Genomic DNA, 23,402 nt, shown 5'->3' with positions numbered 1-23,402 from the left:
GGGAATGAGACCAAAACAAGGATTTTAGTGTTGAACCACAACGCATTTCAACGGTTAAACCGTCTTCATCAGGTGGAACTTCCACCTGATGAAGACGGTTTAACCGTTGAAACGCGTTGTGGTTCAACACTAAAATCATTGTTGTGGTTAGTAGTGGCGTACCACAAGAGTCAGTATTGGGCCCACTTCTTTTTAACATATTTATTAATGACCTTGTTGCGGGCATACAGAGTAGAATTTTAATATTTGCAGATGACACTAAACTCTGCAGGGTAATCAATACAGAGGAGGACAATTTTATATTACAGGAGGATTTATTAAAACTAGAAGCTTGGGCTGATAAATGGCAAATGAGCTTTAATGGGGATAAATGTAAGGTCATGCACTTGGGTAGAGCAAATAAGATGTATAATTATGTGCTTAATTGTAAAACACTGGGCAAAACCGTCAATGAAAAAGACCTGGGGGTATGGGTGAACGACAAACTCACATTTAGTGGCCAGTGTCAGGCAGCTGCTACAAAGGCAAATAAAATAATAGGATGCATTAAAAGAGGCATAGATGCTCACGAGGAGAACATAATTTTACCTCTATACAAGTCACTTGTGCGACTACATTTAAAATACTGTGCACAGTTCTGGTCTCCGGTGTATGAGAAAGACATAGCTGAACTGGAGCGGGTGCAGAGAAGAGTGACCAAAGTTATTAGAGGACTGGGGGGTTTGCAATACCAAGATAGGTTATTACACTTGGGGCTATTTAGTTTGGAAAAATGAAGGCTAAGGGGTGATCTTATTTTAATGTATAAATATATGAGGGGACAGTACAGAGACCTTTCTAATGACCTTTTTACTTGTAGATCTGAGACGGGGACAAGGGGGCATCCTCTACGTCTGGAGGAAAGAAGGTTTAAGCATAATCACAGACACGGATTCGGCGAATTCTGAAAAAAATGGATCCGGCAAAAGTTGCCGCCGGATCCGTTTTTTTCCTATAGACTTGTATTAGTGACAGATTGCGACGGATGGTGTCACGTTTCATCCGTTTTTTGCCAGATCCGTCAAATATTGGCTTTCTGGTGGCCGGAAAAACAGACAGAGTAACGTTTTTTGTGTCCGTCAAAAAAACAGACAGCGACCGTTTTTTTTGTGCCTGTCATTTGCTACAATGGAACTCTATAGTGCCGGATCCGTCAAACGACGGAATCCGACGACGGATTCCATTTTTTTTTAACTGAGTATGCTCCAATTTTTTTAGGATCCAATTAGATGGATCAGCTAGTCGGATCCATTGAAAAAACGGATCTGTCGCATCAGTTTTTCACAATCTGTGACAGATCCGTTTTTTTCAACATTCGACGACAAAAAACTGATGTGTGAAAGCAGCCTTATAGATTCTTTGTTATGGGAGCATATTCTAGCTGTAACTATCCTTTGAGCATTGAGACTATGGAACTCTGCCGTATGCTGTTGTAATGAGTGATTCATTCCTAAAATTTAAGAGGAGACTGGATGCCTTTCTGGAAAAGTATAATGTTATAGGTTATATATACTAGATTACTTGATAGGGCGTTGATCCAGGGAACTAGTCTGATTGCCGTATGTGGAGTCGGGAAGGAATTTTTTTCCCCAATGTGGAGCTTACTCTTTACCACATGGGTATATGGACTTAAAGTCTTCCTTCAACCTTAATAACTATGTTACTATGTTACTATGTTAAAACATTCTCTCTCTCATTATTCTGGCATTTGGATAATATTAATAATTATGGTAATCCTGATTGACCTAAAATGGGAAAGGTTTAATCTGAATTCATGTCAGATAATGATAAAAACATGCATACATATAATGTGTACTAGCTATTGAACCCGTTCTATGCCCGGGTGGCATGCATTTATATATGTATATGGTCTCCATCCTGTCATGTGCTGCTCCATCCTGCGTCCCCATCCTGTCATGAGCTGCTCCATCCTGCACCCCCATTCTGTCATGTGCTGCCCCATCCTGCGCCCCCATTCTGTCATGTGCTGCTCCCATCCTGTGCCCCCATTCTGACATGTGCTGCTCCCATCCTGCGCCCCCATTCTGACATGTGCTGCACCCATCCTGCGCCTCCATTCTGACATGTGCTGCACCCATCCTGAGCCTCCATTCTGTCATTTGCTGCTCCCATCCTGCGCCCCCATCCTGTCATGTGCTGGTCTCATCCTGCGCCCCCGTTCTGTCATGTGCTGCTTCAATCCTGCACCCCCGTTCTGTCATGTGCTGCTGCCATCCTGCACCCCCATTCTGTCATGTGCTGCTGCCATCCTGCACCCCCGTTCTGTCATGTGCTGCCCTATTCTGTCATGTGCTGCTCCCATCCTGCGCCCCCGTTCTGTCATGTGCTGCTCCCATCCTGCGCCACCATTCTGTAATTTGCTGCTCCCATCCATATGCCTCATACGCTGCTCAATAAAGGTTTATGGCCCCCATAAGATGCTCCATAGTATATGCCCGGTACACTGCTCCATAAAGGTTTATGGCCCCCATAACATGCTCCATAGTATATGCCCCGTACACTGCTCCATAAAGGTTTATGGCCCCCATAAGATGCTCCATAGTATATGCCCCGTATGCTGCTCCATAAAGGTTTATGGTCCCCATAAGATGCTCCATAGTATATGCCCTGTATGCTGCTCCATAATCAGAGGCGTAGCTAGAGCTTTTGCCGCCCGGGGCTGTTACCGAGTTTGGCGCCCCCCCCCCCCCCCCCCCCCAGCTCAATACACACAAAGGTTACCAAAAATGGTTTTCCTGTTTTGTAGAACTTAAACTGGGCCTAATGGTGTCACCCCCACATGCCACACCTGTGACTTAATACCACCACACCATGACCAGGCCACATAGTGACCGAATAATACTACATACAAGGGACAAATACCACCGCACCATTTCCAGACCACATATTACCACCACATAGTGACTGAATACTACAATACTGATCAGTAATAAAAAAAAAAACCACAATACTATCACCATAAGTGCCAGTATTCACAGGAGATCTGTACTTAGTATGCAGTGTCTGTGTAGAGGTAATACAGAGATCACTGGTGACATTGTACACAGGACCGCTGTATATAGTATACAGTGTATAGTGTCAGTGTATAGGTAACACTGACTCACCAGTGACGTCTCTAGGTGAAGTCCTTCATCTTTTATCCAGCACAGACCGCCATCATTCCTTCCAGCCAGGACTCGTTTCTGCAGGAAATAACACAGTTATCTCGAGCTCCGCTTGCAGAACACATTACTTAATTTTTCACAACTTCTACATTACACCACATGAAGAAAAAAAGGTGATATAGTGTCACTCTGCACAGTAACAGGACCGCCCCCCCATTTAAAACAGTATACTCAAAAAATAACATACATACATCACTGCAGTAACAATATCCCTTAATTATCCCCTATGGTAATAATATTCCCCACCCTGGCCCCGTTTATCTCATTCCTGGCTCCAGCCATATGTTGTCGTATCCTGCCCTCATGAGTATCCATTCTACCCCATATGATCTCCCCATCCTGCCCCACCAGCCTCCATCGTATCCGTCCTGCCCCATGATCCAATCCTGCCCCGTGTCTCCAATCATGCCCCGTATCTACATTCTGCCCATGCCTCAAGTCCTGCCCCCAGTGTGTCCAGCATATTACCCCCATGTTGTCCAGCAATCTGCCCCAGTGTGTCCAGCATATTACCCCCATGTTGTCCAGCAATCTGCCCCAGTGTGTCCAGCATATTACCCCCAGTGTGTCCAGCAATCTGCCCCAGTATGTCCAGCATATTACCCCCAGTGTGTCCAGCAATCTGCCCTCAGTGTGTCCAGCAATCTGCCCCAGTGTCCAGCCTTTCCCCAGTGTGTCCAGCAGTCTGCCCCAGTGTGTCCAGCATATTACCCCCAGTGTCCAGCATTGCCCCAGTGTGTCCAGTATATTACCCCCAGTGTGTCCAGCAATCTGCCCCAGTGTCCAGCATTGCCCCAGTGTGTCCAGAAGTCTGCCCCAGGGTCTCCAGCATTGCCTCAATGTGTCCAGAAATCTGCCCCAGGGTCTCCAGTATTGCCCCAGTGTGTCCAGCAATCTGCCCCAGGGTCTCCAGTATTGCCCCAGTGTGTCCAGCATTCTGCCCCATAGTCTCCTGTACTGCCCCAGTGTGTCCAGCATTCTGCCCCATGGTCTCCAGTATTGCCCCAGTGTGTCCAGCAATCTGCCCCATGGTCTCCTGTATTGCCCCAGTGTGTCCAGCATTCTGCCCCATGGTCTCCAGTATTGCCCCGGTGTGTCCAGCAATCTGCCCCATGGTCTCCAGTATTGCCCCAGTATGTCCAGAAGTCTGCCCCAGGGTCTCCAGCATTGCCTCAATGTGTCCTGAGATCTGCCCCATGGTCTCCAGTATTCAGAGTGTCCAGCATTCTGCCCCATGGTCTCCAGTATTGCCCCAGTGTGTCCAGCATTCTGCCCCATGGTCTCCAGTATTGCCCCAGTGTGTCCAGCATTCTGCCCCTAGGTCTCCAGTATTGCCCCAGTGTGTCCAGCATTCTGCCCCATGGTCTCCAGTATTGCCCCAGTGTGTCCAGCAATCTGCCCCATAGTCTCCTGTATTGCCCCAGTGTGTCCAGCAATCTGCCCCATGGTCTCCTGTATTGCCCCAGTGTGTCCAGCAATCTGCCCCATGGTCTCCTGTATTGCCCCAGTGTGTCCAGCAATCTGCCCCATAGTCTCCTGTATTGCCCCAGTGTGTCCAGCAATCTGCCCCATGGTCTCCTGTATTGCCCCAGTGTGTCCAGCAATCTGCCCCATGGTCTCCTGTATTGCCCCAGTGTGTCCAGCAATCTGCCCCATGGTCTCCTGTATTGCCCCAGTGTGTCCAGCAATCTGCCCCATAGTCTCCTGTATTGCCCCAGTGTGTCCAGCAATCTGCCCCATGGTCTCCTGTATTGCCCCAGTGTGTCCAGCAATCTGCCCCATGGTCTCCTGTATTGCCCCAGTGTGTCCAGCAATCTGCCCCATGGTCTCCTGTATTGCCCCAGTGTGTCCAGCAATCTGCCCCATAGTCTCCTGTATTGCCCCAGTGTGTCCAGCAATCTGCCCCATGGTCTCCTGTATTGCCCCAGTGTGTCCAGCAATCTGCCCCATGGTCTCCTGTATTGCCCCAGTGTGTCCAGCAATCTGCCCCATAGTCTCCTGTATTGCCCCAGTGTGTCCAGCATTCTGCCCCATGGTCTCCAGCATTGCCCCAGCCCCAGACAGTCAGAAATAAAGAAAAAAAAAAAAAAGTAAAATCCTCACCTCTCCCGTTCCCAGCGCAGGTCCGGTGCAGTCAGCGTCTCTCCGGCTCTGCGACGCTCAGGACAGAGAGGCAGAGCGGCGCGCACAGTAGTGACGTCATCGCGCCCTCTGCTCTGAGACGTCGCAGAGTCAGAGGACGCTGCAGCTGCCGGCGCCGCAGGAACCAGGAGAGGTGAGTATAGAGCGGGGGGCGGGGGCGGGGGCGGGACCCGGGGGTGGGGGGAGCTGGCCCTGGTCGTGGCGGCGGACGGCGCCGCCCGAAGATTTAAAGGGGCGTCTTTTTTTTTTTTTATTTATTTTTTTTATCTTCTTCTGCAGCGCCGGCCGCCCCCAGCATTGTGCCGCCCGGGGCGGACCGCCCCCCCCGCACCCCCCTTCCTACGCCACTGTCCATAATGGTTTATGGCCCCCATAAGATGCTCCATAGTATATGCCCCATACACTGCTCCTTAAATGTTGATGACCCCATAAGATGCTCCATAGTATATGCCCCATATGCTGCTCCATAAAGGTTTATGGCCCCCATAAGATGCTCCATAGTATATGCCCCGTATACTGCTGTGATATATAAAAAAAACCAAAAACATACTCACCTATTGTCACTGGGCGCCGAGTGCTGGGGGGCCTGAGCAGGCGGGGACACCGGCGCGCTGTAGGGGTCAGGTGCCGGAGTCGCCGCTAGCTCAGGCCCCCGGCACTTGCTATAGTCACCTGACCCTGATCCAGCGCTGCATCCGCTCCGTGTTCCGGGTCCTCTGGCTGTGACTGTTCAGTCAGAGGGCGGCGTGCATTAAGCGCTTTATCGCGCCCTCTGAACTGTGAACGTCACAGGCAGAGGTCCCGGAAGATGGAGCGGCGTGCAGCGCTGGAACGGGACAGGTGAATATAGCTTATACTCACCCTCCTGCCACGTCCCTGCTTCTCCGTTGGAGATCGCGGTGTGCGATCTCCTGGGCTGCGTCACTCTGTGATGTCCAGACTGCGTTGGCGCTTGCGTAGTCTATAAAGGCTTCGGACAGAGTGACGCTCCCAGCCTTATATTATAGATAAACCAACAGAAGATTTAAAGAGACAGTGTTCCTGTTTTCTACCTCTGTATACTGCTGAATGAGATGAACTACCACAATAGATATAGATAGATCTACTGTAAATAGACAGACAAATATCTATATAACTTCACAATCCCTCAATAAATTGCACCCTGTGGAGCTTATTGGATTTATAGAAAGTAAGAGCTTGTTTTTTATGGGAAAAAAGTTCCCATGCAGGTTCAACTTAGTCCACCAAATCCGACATAGTCCACAAATGGAGAACTGAAAAACATAAACTGAGAGACATAAAAGAAAGACACTGTCCGACGTTCACCACTTTATTAGAAAGAAAAGTTCCCACGAAGGTCCAATGTAGTCCATCACTTCACACAAAGTTCTCCAAATCCTTCGTCCAAAGTCTATGGAGCCCCGTTCTGAGGCTCCAAAGACTTTAGCAGCAGCCACTCTTGGGTCCCGCTGGGCTGCGCAAGACTCAATGTCTGTGAAGAGCGATGATGTCAGTAACGTCACTGCTCTTCAAACGGTCCTAGTCCCTCTGCACTTTGGACTATGTCAGATTCGGTGGACTGCGGAGGACATGAGTGGGTACTGTTTTTCAAATAAAGTGGTGAATGAGAGACAGGGTCTTGTTTTTATTTATCTCTGTTTATGTTTTCATGTTTCCATTAATGGACTACGTTGGATTCGGTGGACTATGTTGGATTCAGTGGACTACGTCGCCTGCTCGCCATCTTAATAGGCCAGCGAAACGCCCGTAGTGGGTCATACACTAGCACACACAACACCCAGTTTTTACGAGCACCTGATTGATAGTCTTCTTGCACTTTGGCATACACAGAGTAACACAATCAAGCTATTCTCACCCTCCTCAGGGTTTGTGGGTACTTTAAGAGTAGCAAAAACCAAATTTAAGATTTAATATACAAAAATAAGTACATTGCTTAAAAAAGGTTATAAAAGGTGAAATAACACAAGACATACACACAGGCCCAAAACAGTATAAAATATAAGGGATAAAATACAACTACTTCTTACGAATTGGATCTATGAGAGCTTATGGCAGAGGAGAACGCTGCAGGAAATATGGACAGATCTGCAATACTCATTGCTCCTCTTGGGGTCTGACTTAGTTATTCGGCAGATGACATGTTCTAAAGCGTCTTATGAGACCCCTTACTTCTCCCAGGTCTTTAATATATTCATGGATTGTGTCAAAATAAAATCTGATGTATGATGCTGTTTCTCTTTTCTTGGGAAATCTTCTTCATGGCTGCTCCTCAATTCGAACCAATGACCTTTCTCTTGGGAATCAACATAATAATACACTGAGCTATTAGGGAATGTGAGAACAGGTACCCAGGAAAAAAAATATTTTTCCACCACCACGAGCAAAACAGTAACAAAATAGTGAGGTGACAAGAATCTGCATAACTAATTATATGCTAAATAGTCAAATTTATGTGTGATATAGCCAAGTTGATTGTCTGTAAAATGATGGTAGTCTCACGATAAAAGCAGTAGTGGATGGTGAGATATGGAGCCTGAAAGTCAAAAATTCAAAACATGGTTACCCTTTGGCGCATCAGTGTAACTCTATAACATTACCGGGTACCAAACTACTACAGTGCACGTCATCATCAGTATCACCCAATCTTACTACAATACCAAGTTTCACTAGATTGGAAAATCTGAGTAACCTCAGACCCTTGTACAGTTATGGCAGTGGTAACAGGGAGATCATCATTGGTAAGAGTTAAAATGTTGGTCTCTGCAGTTCAGGTAATTGGTTTTACGCCAAGTACATCTGATGCGTCTAATGGAACCCTTGATTATTGCATCAGATGTACCTAAGACAACACATGATTTGCCAAGGTTGATTATTATGAGGGATACTATTCAGAGGGTTCAATATTTCTGAGACTGCAATAGTTAGTAAAACCACTTGCTATATTAGTTGTGGTGAGGTATTCAAATAGTTGTTGTTTGATTGGTTTGTACATTTTGCTAAATAACCAAATTTGCAATGAAGGTTGAATAATTTTGATTACAAAAGTATACACTGATATGTGTGGTGCAAATAAAGATATATGGCAATCATATTGTCTACAGCAGAGCATACATGAGCAGTGCATGTTTGCAACAACAAATCAAGGTTTCATATTTGAACCTCCTTACATACTAAACTAAAGGGGTCTTCCAGTTAGAAGTCATCCTTTATCCATAGACTAGATGATAACTGCTAGATCAGTTGTGGATCAACCACTGTGTCCCCCATAATCATTAGAATGGGTCACTTCTATCCCCTACTCAAATGGAGGAGAGATTGCGCACGCACAGTACCGCTCTATTCATTCTTCATGGGATTGATGGGGATAACAGTGTACACATTCCTCAGGATACTTCTTTTTGTTAGAATTTTTTTTTTAAAGTTGACCAATCCAGTGTGGGCCCATTGGTCTTATGGCCAATGTTTTAGTTACTTTTATGAAAACAATGAAATATGTTATGGCTGTAGACAATCATAGACAATTGTAAAATGAATGAGTTCACAGGGTTTATGGCACATTTTTTCTGATCAATAAGAATTTAAAGGTTAAGCTTGTATTTGAATTTCACTTATGACGTACAGACTGTTTGGGTTGAGCGTTATCATAACAATAATTAACTAGACGAACATATAATTTCTCAACACCTCCTTTTATGACTTCTCTCTCATTAGAACTCTTGATACTGTAAGTACTCATGCATATACAGGTGCTTCTTACAAAATTAGAATATCATCAAAAAGATAATTTATTTCAGTTCTTCAATACAAAAAATGAAACTCATATATTCTATAGAGTCATTACAAACAGAGTTATCTATTTAAAGTGTTTATTTCTGTTAATGTTGATGATTATGGCTTACAGCCAATGAAAACCCAAAAGTTATTATCTCAGTAAATTAGAATACTTTATAACACCAGCTTGAAAAATGATTTTAAAATCCAAAATGGTGACCTACTGTAATGTACGTTCAGTAAATGCACTTGGAGCTCCCGTTAGGGCCGTGGGGTACGCAGGCCGGGTCCGACGGATCATATAGGGATGGGTCACGGCAGCAGTGACCCTGTCTATGGCCTTGGGCATCCAATAAAAGTCAATTTGAAATTAAAGGGGAATAAGGTTTATGGGGATTTTGTTCGTGACGCCACCCGTTGTATTCGTCAATGATAATATGTTTGACGCTGCAGTTCAGATCCACTGGAGCAGTTGGTGACGCGGCAGAGTTGGTACAGCTCTCCATGGATAGAGCTAGGTCCTAGGGCAGATATAGGGTTAAAATCCATGTTGGTGAATGTTGTGGTGCAGGGCAGGAGATGCAGCAAATAATTCCGAGGACACAGCGGGGTGCACTTTACTCACAGTTTGGATGTTATTCCCTAGCCGAGGTGCTGTGTCCTCCAGGTCAGTGGCCCAGGCAGCTCTCAAGTAGTTTGGGGTGCACTCCACCAGAACCCCATTGCTTGTGCCTTCGCTGGCCATCTCTCTGTGCTGGCTCTCTCCTCTCCTTCCCTGCGCCTGCACACACAGTGTCCCAAGCCAGCAGCCTCGGATCTTGTCAGGCGATGTCCTTTTGGTCCCCTTGACCCTATATGGCTGCCATTTCAGCGAGTATGTGTGGCTGTGGCACGTACAGATACCACAGCCTCCGGCTGGCTAGCTGAGCCTTGCAGTTCTCCACCAGTCTGGGGGCCGGTTCCCCCACTGTGACCTGGTCCCTCCACCCGACGACAGTCAGTGTGGATATGGGCCTCACGGGTGGATCCCTCACCACCCGTGCCACTAGTACCCCTTCACTCTCTTCTTTCTGTCAGGAGCTTCTCTCTATCTTCCTTGTTTCCTCTCTGTCCTCTGGTGCTGGGATGAGCTCCTCACTGCTCAAGTCCCCAGCTACAATGATCTCTCACGTCTCCTCTGCTCCACTCCTTCTCACAGACTGACTAAGCTTCTAGACCTTTCCTGACTCCTCCTACTGTTTCCATGACAACCCTTCTAACTGTCACTCTCTCCACTTTCTCCACCCACACCCTCTACCTAGCTCTTTCCAGGCCCTGAGAGGTCTGGTGTTGGCTGTAAGTAACTGGGTTCTGGGTAGTTCCCCCCTCCTTACCCGAGTGCAGAGCACCACACCGCATCCGAGGTGCAGTACCTCTGTGGCGACTGGACCTCAGGGGCACCACACACTCAATACTTGGTTGGTGCTTTTTTTGCATTAATTACTGCATCAGTGTGGTGTGGCATGGAGGCAGTCAGCCTGTGGCACTGCTGAGGTCTTATGGATGCCCAGGTTGCTTTGATAGCATTCAGCATTCAGCTTGTATGCACTGTGGGGTCTGGTGTCTCTCAGCTTCCTCTTGACAATACCCCATACATTCTCTATGGGGTTAAGGTCAACCGAGTTTGCTGGCCTATCAAGCACAGTGATACTGGTGTTTTTAAACCAGGTATTGGTACTTTTGGCAGTATGGACAGGGGCCAAATCCTGCTTGAGAATGAAATTTCCATTTCCAAAAAGCTTGTCGGCAGAAGCATGGATGTTGTGAATTCTGCTCTTGGGTTCCCTCCAGTGGTTGTAGGTGGGAATGCAGTTGTCTCTGAGTCGCAGTCCTGGCCAGGTGTATCTGCTAATTACAATTCTGACTGGGATATTTAGGTGTGCAGGATTCTTTAGCCCTTGCCAGTTGTCAATGTTCCTTGTGAAGTGTTGGATCACTTTCTGGCTTCTCCTGCTTAGTTGCCAAATTCAGCAAAGATAAGTGTTTGGTTTTTTGTGTCTGTGGCACACTGCTGTGTGCTTGTTTTTGTTTGTATTCCTGCTCTGATTGTAGGATTCGCTGGAGTTGCAGATATATGCTCCTACATCTTTAGTTAGATGTAGGAAGTTTTAGTATATTCTGCTGTGGATATTTTTGAAGGGTTTTACTACTGACTGCACAGAACTCTTTCCTATCCTGTCCTATTTAGCTAGCTTGGCCTCCTGTGCTAAATCCTGTTTTTCTGCCTGTGTATGTTTTTTCTTCTCCGACTCACCGCCAATATTTGTGGGGGGCTGTCTGTCCTTTGGGGATCTGCTCTGAGGCAAGATAGTATTCCTATTTCCATCTTTAGGGGTATTTAGTCCTCCAGCTGTGACGAGGTGTCTAGGATTGTTAGGTACACTCCACGGCTACTTCTAGTTGCAGTGTTAAGTTCAGGATTGCGGTCAGTATAGTGACCACCTTCTCCAGTGAAAGTTCTCATGCTGCTCCAAGGTCACCGGATCATAACAGCACAACTGGCCAGCAATGAGTTAAATGCATCTCAGAAGAAGGGTAGAAAGGTCTTGAGCCATTTTTTTTTCTCCAGTCTGTTTTGTGTTCTCTTCCCTTTTAATATCTGGGTGGCTGAGGAGCCTGGTGCAAGCATGAATGTTCAGGAATTAGCTTCTCGTGTAGACCAGCTTGCTGCTAGGGTGCAGGGTATTTCTGATTATATTGTTCAGACTCCTGCTTTAGAACCGAAGATTCCTACTCCTGATTTGTTTTCTGGTGACAGGTCTAAATTTTTGAGTTTTAAAAACAACTGTAAACTGTTTTTTGCTCTGAGACCTCGATCCTCTGGTGATTCCATTCAGCAGGTAAAAATCGTAATCTCCCTGCTGCGTGGCGACCCGCAGGGTCGGGCGTTTTCCCGGGAATCTGGGAATCCGGCTTTGCTTAATATTGACTCCTTTTTTCAGGCTTTGGGATTATTATATGATGAACCTAATTCTGTGGATCAAGCTGAGAAGACCTTGTTGGCCCTGTCTCAGGGTCAAGAGGCGGCAGAATTGTATTGTCAGAAATTCAGAAAATGGTCTGTGTTGACTAAATGGAATAATGATGCTTTGGCGGCAATTTTCAGAAGGGGGCTTTCTGAATCCGTTAAAGATGTTATGGTGGGGTTTCCTACGCCTTCCGGTCTGAGTGATCCTATGTCTCTGGCCATTCAGATTGACCGGCGCTTGCGGGAGCACAGAACTGTGCGCGCTGTGGCGTTATCCTCAGAGCAAATTCCTGAGCTTATGCAGTGTGATAGAATTCTGTCTAGAACGGAACTACAAGGTTTCAGACGTCAAAATAGGTTATGTTATTATTGTGGCGACGCTTCTCATGTCATTTCTGTCTGCCCTAAGCGGACAAAGAGGATCGCCAGTTCAATTACCATCAGTACTGTACAACCTAAATTTTTGTTATCTGTGTCCTTGATCTGCTCATTGTCATCATTTTCTGTCATGGCGTTTGTGGATTCAGGCGCCGCCTTGAATTTAATGGACTTTGAGTTTGCCAAGCGTTGTTGTTTTCCCTTGCAGCCTTTGCAGAACCTTATTCCTTTAAGGGGCATTGATGCTACACCCTTGGCTAAAAATAAGCCCCAGTTTTGGACACAGGTGACCATGCGCATGGCGCCAGCCCATCAGGAAGATTGTCGATTTCTGGTGTTGCATAACTTGCATGATGCTATCGTGCTGGGTTTTCCGTGGTTACAGGTACATAATCCTGTGTTGGATTGGAAGTCCATGTCTGTGACTAGTTGGGGTTGTCAGGGGGTTCATAATGATGTTCCTTTGATGTCAATCTCCTCTTCTTCCTCTTCTGAAAGTCCAGAGTTTTTGTCTGATTTTCAGGATGTATTCGATGAGCCCAAGTCCAGTTTCCTTCCACCGCACAGGGACTGCGATTGTGCTATTGACTTGATACCAGGCTGTAAGTTTCCTAAGGGTCGACTTTTCAACCTGTCTGTGCCTGAACATACCGCCATGCGGAGCTATATTAAGGAGTCTTTGGAGAAAGGGCATATTCGACCATCTTCTTCACCATTGGGAGCAGGGTTCTTTTTTGTTGCTAAAAAAGATGGTTCCTTGAGACCCTGTATAGATTGTCGCCTCTTGAATAAAATCACGGTCAAGTTTCAATACCCTTTACCTTTGCTTTCCGATTTGTTTGCTAGGATTAAGGGAGCTAGTTGGTTTACGAAGATTGACCTTCGAGGGGCATATAATCTTGTTCGTATTAAGCAGGGTGATGAATGGAAAACTGCGTTTAACACGCCCGAAGGCCATTTTGAATACCTTGTGATGCCATTCGGACTCTCTAATGCTCCATCTGTTTTTCAGTCCTTCATGCATGATATCTTCCGGACTTATCTTGATAAATTCTTGATTGTATATTTGGACGATATTTTGATTTTTTCTGATGATTGGGAGTCTCATGTGCAACAGGTCAGGATGGTATTTCAGATCCTTCGTGACAATGCTTTGTTTGTGAAAGGGTCTAAGTGTCTCTTTGGGGTGCAGAAGGTTTCTTTTTTGGGCTTTATTTTTTCTCCCTCGTCTATAGAGATGGATCCGGTTAAGGTTCAGGCCATTCATGATTGGATTCAGCCCACATCCGTGAAGAGCCTTCAGAAATTTTTGGGTTTTGCAAATTTTTATCGCCGTTTCATTGCTAATTTTTCCAGCGTGGTTAAACCCTAGACCAATTTGATGAAGAAAGGCGCTGATGTGGCGAATTGGTCCTCTGTGGCTGTCTCTGCCTTTCAGGAGCTTAAACGTCGATTTACTTCTGCTCCGGTGTTGCGCCAACCGGATGTTTCTCTTCCGTTTCAGGTTGAGGTTGACGCGTCTGAGATTGGGGCAGGGGCCGTTTTGTCTCAGAGGGATCCTGTTGGTTCCTTAATGAAACCGTGTGCCTTCTTTTCCCGTAAGTTTTCGCCTGCTGAACGCAATTATGATGTCGGCAATCAGGAGTTGTTGGCTATGAAGTGGGCGTTTGAGGAGTGGCGACATTGGCTTGAGGGAGTTAAGCACCGTATTGTGGTCTTGACCGATCATAAGAATTTGATTTACCTCGAGTCTGCTAAACGGCTGAATCCTAGACAGGCTCGATGGTCCTTGTTTTTTTCCCATTTTGATTTCGTGATCTCGTACCTTCTGGGTTCTAAGAATATTAAGGCTGATGCCCTCTCTAGGAGTTTTTTGCCTGATTCTCCTGAGGTCTTAGAGCCGGTCGGTATTCTGAAAGAGGGGGTGGTCCTTTCTGCCATTTCCCCTGATTTACGACGGGTTCTTCAGGAATTTCAGGCTGACAAACCTGACCGCTGTCCTGTGGGGAAACTGTTTGTTCCTGACAGATGGACTAGTAGAGTGATTTCTGAGGTTCACTGTTCCGTGTTGGCTGGTCATCCTGGCATTTTTGGTACCAGAGATTTGGTTGGTAGGTCCTTTTGGTGGCCTTCATTGTCGCGTGATGTGCGTTCTTTTGTGCAGTCCTGTGGGACTTTTGCGCGGGCCAAGCCTTGTTGTTCCCGTGCTAGTGGGTTGCTTTTGCCATTGCCAGTCCCTGAGATGCCCTGGACGCATATTTCGATGGATTTTATTTCTGATCTTCCGGTCTCCCAGAAGATGTCTGTTATCTGGGTTGTTTGTGACCAGTTCTCTAAGATGGTTCATTTGGTGCCTTTGCCTAAATTGCCTTCCTCTTCAGATTTGGTTCCGTTGTTTTTTCAGCATGTGGTTCATTTGCATGGTATTCCTGAGAATATTGTGTCCGACAGAGGTTCCCAGTTTGTTTCTAGGTTTTGGCGGGCCTTTTGTGCTAGGCTGGGCATTGATTTGTCTTTTTCTTCTGCATTTCATCCTCAGACAAATGGCCAGACCGAGCAAACTAATCAGACTTTGGAGACTTATTTGAGATGCTTTGTGTCTGCTGATCAGGATGATTGGGTAGCTTTCTTGCCATTGGCCGAGTTTGCCCTTAATAATCGGGCTAGTTCGGCTACCTTGGTTTCGCCTTTCTTTTGTAATTTTGGTTTTCATCCTCGTTTTTCTTCTGGGCAGGTTGAGCCTTCTGACTGTCCTGGTGTGGATTCTGTGGTGGACAGGTTGCAGCAGATTTGGGCTCATGTGGTGGACAATTTGGTGTTGTCTCAAGAGGAGGCTCAACGTTTTGCTAATCGTCATTGGTGTGTTGGTTCCCGGCTTCGGGTTGGGGATCTGGTCTGGTTGTCTTCCCGTCATGTTCCTATGAAGGTTTCTTCTCCTAAGTTTAAGCCTCGGTTTATTGGTCCTTATAGGATTTCTGAGATTATTAATCCGGTGTCTTTTCGACTGGCGCTTCCGGCCTCTTTTGCTATCCATAATGTCTTCCATAGATCTTTGCTGCGGAAATATGTGGAGCCCGTTGTTCCCTCTGTTGGTCCTCCGGCCCCTGTGTTGGTTGATGGGGAGTTGGAATATGTTGTTGAGAAGATTTTGGATTCCCGTTTTCAAGGCGGAAGCTTCAGTACCTGGTCAAATGGAAGGGTTATGGCCAGGAGGATAATTCTTGGGTTTTTTCCTCTGATGTCCATGCTGCTGATTTGGTCCGTGCCTTTCATCTGGCTCATCCTGATCGTCCTGGGGGCCCTGGTGAGGGTTCGGTGACCCCTCCTCAAGGGGGGGGGTACTGTTGTGAATTCTGCTCTTGGGTTCCCTCCAGTGGTTGTAGGTGGGAATGCAGTTGTCTCTGAGTCGCAGTCCTGGCCAGGTGTATCTGCTGATTACAATTCTGACTGGGATATTTAGGTGTGCAGGATTCTTTAGCCCTTGCCAGTTGTCAATGTTCCTTGTGAAGTGTTGGATCACTTTCTGGCTTCTCCTGCTTAGTTGCCAAATTCAGCAAAGATAAGTGTTTGGTTTTTTGTGTCTGTGGCACACTGCTGTGTGCTTGTTTTTGTTTGTATTCCTGCTCTGATTGTAGGATTCGCTGGAGTTGCAGACATACGCTCCTACATCTTTAGTTAGATGTAGGAAGTTTTAGTATATTCTGCTGTGGATATTTTTGAAGGGTTTTAATACTGACCGCACAGAACTCTGTCCTATCCTGTCCTATTTAGCTATAGTGGCCTCCTGTACTAAATCCTGTTTTTCTGCCTGTGTATGTTTTTTCCTCTCCGACTCACCGCCAATATTTGTGGGGGGCTGTCTGTCCTTTGGGGATCTGCTCTGAGGCAAGATAGTATTCCTATTTCCATCTTTAGGGGTATTTAGTCCTCCGGCTGTGACGAGGTGTCTAGAATTGTTAGGTACACTCCACGGCTACTTCTAGTTGCGGTGTTAAGTTCAGGATTGCGGTCAGTATAGTGACCACCTTCTCCAGTGAAAGTTCTCATGCTGCTCCAAGGTCACCGGATCATAACACATGGAGTGCTCTAAAATTTCCTGGTAGACAGCTGCGCTGACTTTGGTCTTGATAAAACACAGTGGACCTATACCAGTAGATGACATGGCTCCCCAAACCATCACTGACTGTGGAAACTTCACACTAGACCTCAAGCACCTTGGATTGTGTGCCTCTCAACTCTATCTCCAGAATCTGGCTCCTTGATTTCCAAACGAAATGCAAAATTTACTTCCATCTGAAAACAACACCTTGGACCACTGAGCAACAGTCCAGTTCTTTTCCTCCTTGGCCCAGGTAAGACGCTTCTGGCTTTGTCTATTGGTCATGAGTGGCTTGACATAAGGAATGCGACACTTGTAGCCTATATCCTGGATATGTCTGTGGGCAGTGGCTCTTGAAGCAATGACTCCAGCAGCAGTCCCCTCCTTATGAATCTCCCCCAAATTTTTGAATGGCTTTTTATTAACAATCCTTTCAATTCTGCAGTTATCCTGGTTACTTGTGCACCTTTTTCAACCACACTTTTTCCTTCCACTCATCTTTCCATTAATATGCTTGGATACAGCACTCCGTGAGCAGCCAGATTCTTTAGCAATGATCTTTTCTGGCTTACCATTCTAGTGCACTGTGTCAATGACTGCCTTCTGGACATCTGACAAGTCAGCAGTCTTCCTCATGATTGTGGAGCCTACTGAACAGACTAAAGGGACTTTTTAAATGCTTAAGAAGCCTTTGCAAGTGTTTTTGTTAATTATTCTAGTTTACTGAGATAATGACTTTTGGGTTTTCATTGGCTGTAAGTCATAATCATCAACATTAACAGAAATAAACAATTGAAATACATCACTCTGTTTGTAACGACTCTATGTATGAGTTTCACTTTTTTTTTTATTGAAGAACTGAAATAAATGACATTTTTGATGATATTTGAATTTTGAGAGAAGAACCTGTACAATAAATTTCTCCAAGTCCACCATAGAACCCTGCCAAATCATCTATACATCATCAATGTAACGGCCCCAAAATTGCACATGATGGATGAGTGGGATGGGGTCTGTAAGAAAAGTTTCCATCTCCCATAGGCCCAGGAACAAATTTGCATATGAGGGTGCACTAGCCGCTTCCATAGTGGTTCTCTGGGGCTGGAGGTAAAAAGAATCTTTGAAGAGGAAAAAAATATGTGTGAGGGCAAATGACAGTAAATCCAAGATCAAATTACTTTTATCCATATCAAAGTTGTTCATATGGCAGAAAGTCCTTACCGCACGTAATCTCTGATTGTGCTTAAAGTAAGTGTACAGTGATTCCACATTGCAAGTCACAAGGAGCACATCGGGTTCCAGATGGATACCCTCCAACATGAGCAGAACATCCTTATTATCTTTAATAAAAGACAGAAGATTTTCCACCATAGGTTTTAGATAGAAATCGATCAGTTTGCATGTAGGCTTGCATAGATTGTTATTACCTGATACTATGGGCTGCCTAGGGGGTTCTTCCGGTCATTGCCTATTTTTGATAATAAATAGATTGCAATCGTGGGATGTTTTATAGTAAGTCCTTCAATTTGATTTTTAGTGAGTATACCCTTCTCTTTGGCTCTATCAAGGATGGTGAGTAGTTGGCCTCTATATTGTGACAGTGGATTATGTGTAAATTTTCTGTAGATGTTTAAACATTTCACATTCATACATTATAATTAGCCAACAACCACATTGTCCCCATTGTCAGAAGGTTTTATCACAACTTCCTTCAAGTTCATGAGTTGCTTAAGAGAAAGGCGTTATGGCTTTGTAAGATTATCATTCTAAATGGATTCAGGGACTTTTCTAAGGTCACAGGAGACCAATTTAATAAACATTTCGACAGGTAGACAATAGTTTCTGGGGAAATTTGGTTAATCTAGGGAGTAATGAGGGTGGGTGTTGTGAATTCTGTGGTCAAGCTCCCTCCTGTGGTCATGAGTGGTACTTCGGCTGGTTCTGTCTATGAGCTTCCTCTGGTGGATGTGAGTGGGGCTGCGGCTTCTGAGTTTCCTTCCTCAGGTGACGCGGTTAGGTCGTTAGGTGCTGCTCTATTTAACTCCACCTAGTTCTTTGTTCCTGGCCTCCAGTCAATGTTCCAGCATTGGTCTTGCTTTCTCCTGGATCGTTCTTGTGGCCTGTCTGCCCTGCATAAGCTAAGTTCTGCTTGTGTTATTTTTGTTTGCTATTTTTTCTGTCCAGCTTGCTATATTGGTTTGTCTTGCTGCCTGGAAGCTCTGGGACGCAGAGGAAGCACCTCCATACCGTTAGTCGGTGCGGAGGGTCTTTTTGCGCCCTCTGCGTGGTTGTTTGTAGGTTTTTGTGCTGACCGCAAAGCTATCTTTCCTGTCCTCGGTCTATTTAGTAAGTTGGGCCTCACTTTGCTAAAATCTATTTCATCTCTGTGTTTGTGTTTTCATCTTTGCTCACAGTCATTATATGTGGGGGGCTGCCTTCTCCTTTGGGGAATTTCTCTGAGGCAAGGTAGGCTTATTTTTCTATCTTCAGGGCTAGCTAGTTTCTCAGGCTGTGCCGAGTTGCATAGGGAGCGTTAGGAGCAATTCACGGCTACCTCTAGTGTGGTGTGATAGGATTAGGGATTGCGGTCAGCAGAGTTCCCATGTCTCAGAGCTCGTCCTATGTGATTAGCAACTATCAGGTCATTTTCTGTGCTCGTAACCACCAGGTCCATTGTGGTTCTGAATCACCTGTTCATAACAGTACTGGAGGCCCAAAGTACTAATGCTTCTCAATAGAGGGAAAAGAGAAGTTCTGAGACCATTTTTTTTTCTTTGCACTGTGTTTGTCTTTTTTTTTCCCCTTTACATCATGGTGGTTCAGAACACAGGTGTAGACATGGACATTCAAGGTCTGTCCTCTTTGATGGATAATCTCGCTATAAGTGTACAAAACATTCAAGATTTAGTGGTTCAGAATCCTATGTTAGAACCTAAAATTCCTATTCCTGAGTTGTTTTTTGGTGATAGATCTAAGTTTCTGAATTTCAAGAATAATTGTAAACTATTTCTGGCTTTGAAACCTCGCTCCTCTGGTGACCCAGTTCAACAAGTAAAGATCATTATTTCTTTATTACGTGGCAATCCTCAAGACTGGGCATTTTCCCTTGCGCCAGGAGATCCTGCATTATGTGATATTGATGCGTTTTTTCTGGCGCTCGGGTTGCTTTATGATGAACCTAATTCAGTGGATCAGGCAGAGAAAATCTTGCTGGCTCTGTGTCAGGGTCAGGATGAGGTAGAGTTATATTGTCAGAAATTTAGGAAGTGGTCTGTGCTCACTCAATGGAATGAATGTGCTCTGGCAGCAATTTTCAGAAAGGGTCTCTCTGAAGCCCTTAAGGATGTCATGGTGGGATTTCCTATGCCTGCTGGTCTGAATGAGTCTATGTCTTTGGCTATTCAGATCGATCGACGCTTGCGTGAGCGTAAAACTGTGCAGCGTTTGGCGGTATTACCTGAGCATAAACCTGAGCCTATGCAATGTAATAGGACTTTGACCAGAGCTGAACGGCAAGAACACAGATGATGGAATGGGCTGTGTTTTTACTGTGGTGATTCCACTCATGCTATCTCTGATTGTCCTAAGTGCATTAAGCGTTTCGCTAGGTCTGCCACCATTGGTACAGTACAGTCGAAATTTCTTTTGTCCGTCACTTTGATCTGCTCTTTGTCATCCTTTTCTGTCATGGCATTTGTGGATTCAGGCGCTGCCCTGAATTTGATGGACTTGGAGTTTGCTAGGCGCTGTGGGTTTTTCTTGGAGCCCTTGCAGCATCCTATTCCATTGAGAGGAATTGATGCCACGCCTTTGGCCAAGAATAAGCCTCAGTATTGGACCCAACTGACCATGTGCATGGCTCCTGCGCATCAGGAGGATATTCGCTTTTTGGTGTTGCAGAATCTGCATGATGTGGTCGTGTTGGGGTTGCCATGGCTACAAGTCCATAACCCAGTATTGGATTGGAAATCAATGTCTGTGTCTAGCTGGGGTTGTCAGGGGGTAAATGGTAATGTTCCATTTCTGTCTATTTCATCATCCACCCCTTCTGAGGTCCCAGAGTTCTTGTCAGATTACCGGGATGTATTTGATGAGCCCAAGTCCAGTGCCCTACCTCCGCATAGGGATTGCGATTGTGCTATCGATTTGATTCCTGGTAGTAAGTTTCCTAAAGGTCGACTGTTTAATTTGTCTGTACCTGAGCACGCCGCTATGGGGAGTTACGTAAAGGAATCCTTGGAGAAGGGTCATATTCGCCCCTCGTCGTCGCCATTGGGGGCAGGGTTCTTTTTTGTGGCCAAGAAGGATGGTTCGTTGAGACCTTGTATTGATTACCGCCTTCTAAATAAAATCACGGTCAAATTTCAGTACCCCTTGCCGCTGCTATCTGATTTGTTTGCTCGGATTAAGAGGGCTAGTTGGTTCACCAAGATAGATCTTCGTGGTGCGTATAATCTTGTGCGTATTAAACAGGGCGATGAATGGAAAACAGCATTTAATATGCCTGAGGGCCATTTTGAGTACCTCGTTATGCCATTCGGGCTTTCTAATGCTCCATCAGTGTTTCAGTCCTTTATGCATGACATCTTCCGAGAGTACCTGGATAAATTCCTGATTGTATACTTGGATGATATTTTGGTCTTCTCGGATGATTGGGAGTCTCACGTGAAGCAGGTCAGAATGGTGTTTCAGGTCCTGCGTGCGAATTCTTTGTTTGTGAAGGGGTCAAAGTATCTCTTTGGTGTTCAGAAGGTTTCATTTTTGGGTTTCATTTTTTCCCCTTCTACTATCGAGATGGACCCTGTTAAAGTTCAGGCCATTTATGATTGGACTCAGCCGACATCTCTGAAGAGTCTGCAAAAGTTCCTGGGCTTTGCTAATTTTTATCGTCGCTTCATCAATAATTTTTCTAGTATTGCTAAACCGTTGACTGATTTAACCAAGAAGGGTGCTGATGTGGTCAATTGGTCTTCTGCTGCTGTGGAAGCTTTTCAAGAGTTGAAGCGTCGTTTTTCTTCTGCCCCTGTGTTGTGCCAACCAGATGTTTCGCTCCCGTTCCAGGTCGAGGTTGATGCTTCTGAGATTGGAGCAGGGGCTGTTTTGTCGCAAAGAAGTTCTGATGGCTCGGTGATGAAACCATGCGCCTTCTTTTCCAGGAAGTTTTCGCCTGCTGAGCGTAATTATGATGTTGGCAATCGAGAGTTGCTGGCCATGAAGTGGGCATTCGAGGAGTGGCGTCATTGGCTTGAAGGAGCTAAGCATCGTGTGGTGGTCTTGACTGATCACAAGAACTTGACTTATCTCGAGTCTGCCAAACGGTTGAATCCTAGACAGGCTCGTTGGTCGCTGTTATTCTCCCGTTTTGACTTTGTGGTTTCGTACCTTCCGGGCTCTAAAAATGTGAAGGCGGATGCCCTGTCTAGGAGTTTTGTGCCCGACTCTCCGGGTTTGCCTGAGCCGGCGGGTATTCTCAAAGAGGGGGTAATTTTGTCTGCCATCTCCCCTGATTTGCGGCGGGTGCTGCAAAAATTTCAGGCTAATAGACCTGACCGTTGCCCAGCGGAGGAACTGTTTGTTCCTGATAAATGGACGAGTAGAGTTATCTCCGAGATTCATTGTTCGGTGTTGGCTGGTCATCCTGGAATCTTTGGTACCAGAGATTTGGTGGCTAGATCCTTTTGGTGGCCGTCTCTGTCACGGGATGTGCGTTCGTTTGTGCAGTCCTGTGGGATTTGTGCTCGGGCTAAGCCCTGCTGTTCTCGTGCCAGTGGGTTGCTTTTGCCCTTGCCAGTCCCGAAGAGGCCCTGGACACATATCTCTATGGATTTTATTTCGGATCTCCCCGTCTCTCAAAAAATGTCGGTCATTTGGGTGGTTTGTGATCGCTTCTCTAAGATGGTCCATTTGGTACCCTTGTCTAAATTGCCTTCCTCCTCTGATTTGGTGCCATTGTTCTTCCAGCATGTGGTTCGTTTACATGGCATTCCGGAGAACATCGTTTCTGACAGAGGTTCCCAGTTTGTTTCGAGGTTTTGGCGAGCTTTTTGTGCTAGGATGGGCATTGATTTGTCTTTTTCCTCGGCTTTCCATCCTCAGACAAATGGCCAGACTGAACGAACCAATCAGACCCTGGAAACATATCTGAGATGTTTTGTTTCTGCTGATCAGGATGATTGGGTGTCCTGTTTGCCTTTGGCTGAGTTCGCCCTTAATAATCGGGCCAGCTCGGCTACTTTGGTTTCACGGTTTTCTGCAATTCTGGTTTCCATCCTCATACATAGTAACATAGTAACATAGTTAGTAAGGCCGAAAAAAGACATTTGTCCATCCAGTTCAGCCTATATTCCATCATAATAAATACCCAGATCTACGTCCTTCTACAGAACCTAATAATTGTATGATACAATATTGTTCTGCTCCAGGAAGACATCCAGGCCTCTCTTGAACCCCTCGACTGAGTTCGCCATCACCACCTCCTCAGGCAAGCAATTCCAGATTCTCACTGCCCTAACAGTAAAGAATCCTCTTCTATGTTGGTGGAAAAACCTTCTCTCCTCCAGACGCAAAGAATGCCCCCTTGTGCCCGTCACCTTCCTTGGTATAAACAGATCCTCAGCGAGATATTTGTATTGTCCTCTTATATACTTATGCATGGTTATTAGATCGCCCCTCAGTCGTCTTTTTTCTAGACTAAATAATCCTAATTTCGCTAATCTATCTGGGTATTGTAGTTCTCCCATCCCCTTTATTAATTTTGTTG

This window comes from Ranitomeya imitator, chromosome 3 (genome assembly GCF_032444005.1).
Source record: "Ranitomeya imitator isolate aRanImi1 chromosome 3, aRanImi1.pri, whole genome shotgun sequence".
NCBI lineage: Eukaryota > Metazoa > Chordata > Amphibia > Anura > Dendrobatidae > Ranitomeya > Ranitomeya imitator.
Note: the sequence above shows the minus strand (reverse complement) of the source record.